Source organism: Budorcas taxicolor, chromosome 12, assembly GCF_023091745.1.
Source record: "Budorcas taxicolor isolate Tak-1 chromosome 12, Takin1.1, whole genome shotgun sequence".
NCBI classification, from domain to species: Eukaryota; Metazoa; Chordata; class Mammalia; order Artiodactyla; family Bovidae; genus Budorcas; species Budorcas taxicolor.
In genome coordinates, this window is record NC_068921.1 from 44,834,724 (window position 1) to 44,840,489 (window position 5,766).

Here is a 5,766-nt window from a genome sequence, read left to right on the forward strand (position 1 = left end):
ATCAGGGAGCAAGGACAGCAAGTGGGGGTACCTGTGAACCACTGGGCAAAGAAAGGTTGTATCCAGGAAAATACAAATGATATTTTTGTAAAGGGTAAAAACTCGAAGTGTCAAAAACAGAATCTGGATCAAAATGAACAACCATGCTCTGAAGGCAAACTTGAAGTCAAGAAACTAGGAACTGTGAAGATCTAGAGACAGTCATGAGTGGCAAGGAGAAAAGATCACATCAACATCAAAATATACCTCACTTTAGTATTAATAGCTAGAGAACTGGATTCGCCTCTTGGCCCTTCTATTTCAGCTTTATGTCGTCACTAATCCCAATAAATTTATAATGATTTTGATTTGCAGGGAACAAATTTAAATATAGAATATAGAATGGAGTACATACTGTCAATACAATTGCTATTAATAAGCACTTAGGTATTCATTGTAATGATATCTAAAATCCAATGGAAAAAATAATGAGATCCAAGTTTAAGAATATCTCCATAATGTTAAATAAGATGTACTTGCTCTAACCAGAGTGTTAGGGTTCTCTGTTCTGCCTTAAACACCTCTGAGGGCTTCTAATGTACTTTATTGTCTCGCCAGAATTTGAAATCAACTATAGCAAGGAAAGATAAGAAAACCTTCCTCAGTGATGAATACAAAGAAATAGAGGGAAACAATAGAATGGGAAAGACTAGCGTTCTCTTCAAAACAATTAAAGATACCAAGGGAACATTTCATACAAAGACAAGCACAATAAATGACAGAAACAGTATGCACCTAAAAGAAGCATAAGATATTAAGAAGAGGTGGCAAGAATAATCAGAAGAACTATACAAAAAAAAGATCTTTGTGACCCAGATAACCACGGTGGTGTGATCATTCACCTAGAGCCAGACATCCTGGAATGTGAAGTCAAGTGGGCCTTAGGAAGCATGACTACAAAGAAAGCTAGTAGAGGTGATGGAATTCCAGTTGAGCTATTTCAATTCTGAAAGATGATGCTGTGAAACTACTGCACTCAATATGCCAGCAAATTTGAAAAATTCAGAAGTGGCCACAGGACTGGAAAAGGTCAATTTTCATGCCAATCCCAAAGAATGTTCAAACTACCACACAATTGTACTCATCTCACCCGCTAGCAAAGTAATGCTCAAAATTCTCCAAGCCAGGCTTCAACAGTATGTGAACTGTGAACTTCCAGATGTTCAAGCTGGATTTAGAAAAGGCAGAGGAGCCAGAGACCAAATTGCCAAAATTCACTGGATCATAGAAACTGCAAGAGAGTTACAGAAAAACATCTACTTCTGTTTCATTGATTATGCCAAAGCCTTTAACTGTGTAGATCACAACAAACAGTGGAAAATTCATCAAGATATGGGAATAACAGACAACCTTACCTGCCTCCTGAGAAATCTGTACGCAGATCAAGAAGCAACAGTTGAAAGCAAACATAGAACAAAAGACTGTTTCCAAATTGAGAATGGAGTACATCAAGGTTGTAATATTGACACCTTGCTTATTTAACTTATATGTAGGGTATATCATGTGAAATGTCAGGCTGGGTGAAGCACAAGCTGGAATCAAGATTGCTGGAGAAGTATCAATAACCTCAGATATGCAGATGACACCACCCTTATGGCAGAAAGTGAAGAACTGAAGAATCTCTTGATGAAAGTGAGAGAGGAGAGTGAAAAAGTTGGCTTAAAAGTCAACATTCAAAAAACTAAGATCATGGTATCTGGTTCCATCACTTCATGGCAAATAGATAGGGTGGAAACAGTGACAGACTTTACTTTCTTGCACTCCAAAATCACTGCAGCTGTTAACTGCAGCCATGAAATTAAAAGACACTTGCTCCTGGGAAGAAAAGCTATTATCAAACTAGATAACATATTAAAAAGCAGAGACATTACTTTGCCAACAAAGGTCCATCTAGTCAAAACTTCAGTTTTTCCAGTAGTCATGTTTGAATGTGAGAGCTGTACTATAAAGAAAGATGAGTGCCGTAGTATTAATGCCTCTGAGCTTTGGTGTTGGAGAAGACTCTTGAGAGTCCCTTGGACTGCAAGAAGATCCAACTAGTCCATCCTAAAGGAAATCAGTCCTGAATATTCATTGGAAGGACTGATGCTGAAGCTGAAACTCCAAAATTTTCACCACCTGATGTGTAGAACTGACTCTGGAAATGACCCTAATTCTGGGAAAGGTTGAAGGCAGGAGGAGAAGGGGATGATAGAGGATGAGATGGTTGGATGGCATCACCGACTCAAAGGACATGTTTGAGCAAGCTCCGGGAGTTTTTGATGGACAGGGAAGCCTGATGTGCTGCAGTCCAAGGTGTCTCAAAGAGTCAGAAATGACTGAGTGACTGAACTGATAGTCTTATTAAGCAAGTTTAAAATGCCAGCCTTTGGGATATGGTGTCATGATGAGAAAGTAAGGAGATCCTGGTGTCACATCCTCTCAGGGACACACCAAAACTAAAACTGTATATGGAACAAATCTGGAAATAACCTGAAGGAGAGCAGAACAGCTCTTCTAAAACTCAGGATATAACTTAGAAAACATATTAAGATGAATAGGAGAAGTAGAAACGCAGTCTACATAGTACCCACACCCAAAGGCAGTTACACTTTCTCCCCCCAAAACAGAAATACCATAAACATGAAGGTCCTTCCTAAGGAGTTATGGGTTCAAGCCCCACATTGGACACCCCATCCCTAAGAACCTGCACTGGGAATACAATCACCCATAACAATTAGCTTTGAAATCTATCAGGGCTTACTCCCTGGACAGCTGGCAGTGAGAGGAGGGAGTGAGTGTGCTGTAGCAAACCAAGACTTAACTTTTAAAAGGCTAGTGTAAAAACTCACTCTCTGAGTCTCAGTGCAAAGGCAGTGAAAAGCCCCTGGGCCAAACATGAGGCAGATTCATTGACTAATTTTATAGCCAGTGCTGAAAAGGCAGAGATCTGTTGGAAGCACTGTTGGGCTCCATATTAAAAGTGAAAAAAAAAAAAAAATCTGCCTCTACTTAATTGGCCAGGCACTGTTGGGTATCATTTTTTACAGTGGTCATCTACCTTGATAGTACCATTTACATTGCTCCAGCCAGGTGCCCAAAGTGGCTCTCAACTGATATGAACACAAATAAGCAGATACATTATGCTCATGTTTGGAGGAATTAATATTGTTAAAATACCCATAACACCTAAAGCAGTATACCTATTCATTGTAATACCCCTGAAAACATCAAAAACATTTTTTATAGAACTGGAACACATAATCTTAAAATGTGTATGGAATCATGAAAGACACAAAAAGAATGAGGCTGGAAATGTCATGTTTCTTGATGTCAAACTATATTATAAAACCATAGTAATCAGACAGTGTAGTACTGGCACAAAAACAGACACATAGACCAATGGGACAGAAAAGAGAGCTCAGAAATAAACCCATGCACACATGGTCAATTAATCTATGACAAAGGCGGCAAAAATTAAAATGGGACATTCATCTTCAATAAATGATGTTGGAAAAATTTGGCAGGTACCATAAAATAATAAATATGAACCACTATTTTACAGCTGATATAAAAACAAACAAACAAAAAAACAACAACAATAACAAACCTTTCAAAATACATTAAAAACTTAAATGTGAGAACTAAAGCCATAAAATTCTTAGAAGAAAATTTAGGCAGTCAGCTCTTTGACATTGATCCATAGCAATATTCTTAATCTCCTCAGGCAAGGGCAAAGAAAAGCAAAACTAAGCAAATGGGACCAAATCAAACTAAAAATATTTTGTACAATTTTGCACATTAAAGGAAACTATCAACAAAATGAAAAAGCAACCTATTGAATAGGAGATGATATTTACAAATCTTATATCTGATAAAGAATTAGTATTCAGAATACATAAATAACTCATATAACTCAATATCAAGCAAATAAGCAACCAAAAAATCCTATTAAAAATGGTAAGAGGTTCCTGACAATGGGCAAAGAGGCACCTGATTGGTGGTGTTTCTCTTATATCAGTCAAGGGCAAAGCAGATGTCTAGTCCTTTGTTCATCTAGCTTGATGCCTGGAGGCCAGAGCTATTTCATGCCTAGGGTACATTAAAAAAACAAATTGGTAAGAGGATCTGAATAGGCAAGTTTTTCCCCCCAGAAAAGACATATAGACAGTGAACAGAAACATGAAAAAATGCTCAATATCACTAATCATCAGAGAAATGCAAAACAAAACCACAATGAAATATCACTTCATATGTGTCAAAATGACTATCAAAAAGCCAACTAAAAACAAGTGGTGGGAGGGATATGGAGAAAAAGGAATCCCTTATGCATCATTGGTGGAAATGTATAACACATTAGTGCAGCCACTATAAAAAACAGCATTCAGGTTCCTCAAAAAATTAAAATAGGACTATGATACAATTCAGCAATTCCATTTCTTGTTATTTTTCTGAAGAAAACAAAAACACTAAGATATATACAACTGTATATTCATTGCAGCATTGTTTACAACAGTAAATATGTAAAGATATGGAGCAAAAAATGTGTCCATGGATAGACAAATGGAAAAAGAATGCATAGTATATATACATATATATGTGTATATATATATATATATCTGAATAACAGAATATTACTCAGCCATAAAACGTAATAATACTTTGCCCTTGGTGACAAGAATATGTTATGCTAACGATATAAGTCAGTCAGAGAAAGGCAAGTGTGATATTTCACATATTGTGTGTGTGGCATCTAAAAAACAAGCAAATAAACAAACAAAATAGACACAGTTTCATATCCAGAACAAACTGATAGTTGCTACAGGGTAGAGGTGTGGAAGATGGTTGAAATAGATGAAAGAAATTAAGAGGCACAAACTTTCAGTTATAAAATAAATGTCATAAAGTAAGTAAGTAAGTAAAGTCGCTCAGTCATGTCCGACTCTTTGCGACCCCATGGACTGTAGCCTACCAGGCTCCTCCCTCCATGGGATTCTCCAGGCAAGAATACTGGAGTGGGTTGCCATTTCCTTCTCCAGGGGATCTTTCCGACCCAGGGATCGAACCTGGGTCTCCTGCATTCCCGGGTCTCCTGCATTCCAGGCAGACGCTTTAACCTCTGAGCCACGAGGGAAGCCCTAAGTATAAGTCATAATATATATAAGTAATATATATATATATATATATATATATATATATGTCATAAGTATATAATATACAGAATATGGGATATAGTCAATAATATTGTAATAACTTTAAATGATACCAGATGATAACTAGACTTACCACAGTGATCATCTTGTGTATAAATGCTGTATCACTATATTGCATAACTGAAACTGGGATTCCCAGGTGATTTGGTAGCAAAGAATCCACCTGCCAATTCAGGAGATGTGGGTTCAATCCTTGGGTTGGGAAGACTCTCTCCAGTAGTGAACAGCAACTTGCTCCAGTATTCTTGCCTGGGAAATCCCATGGCATGGGCAGAGGAGTCTGGCAGTCTACAATCTATGGAGTCATAAAGAGTTGGACATGAATTAGCAAATGAAAACAAAAACAGCAACAAAAATTCCAGAACTTTGTCTAATACAGAAACGTGAAACCATTGATTTCAGTACTAGAAGGGTGTGGAAATACTGCCTTTACCAAAGTATAAACAAAAATTAATAAGCCTCTGCATGAGTCCTTAAAAAATCTCAGTAATAATTGGCATTGCAAGATTTCTCCATTAAATCTTATTTAAGTGGT

General features: G+C 37.2%; 1 non-coding gene across 1 annotated transcript; it reads left to right on the forward strand.

Moving 5' to 3' along the window:
• Positions 1–3,984: 3,984 nt before the first annotated feature.
• LOC128057920 (small nucleolar RNA SNORA48) lies at positions 3,985–4,123 on the forward strand. Its single transcript, XR_008200374.1, has one exon. It is a non-coding gene; the product is annotated as a small nucleolar RNA SNORA48 (small nucleolar RNA).
• The last annotated feature ends 1,643 nt before the right edge of the window (positions 4,124–5,766 follow it).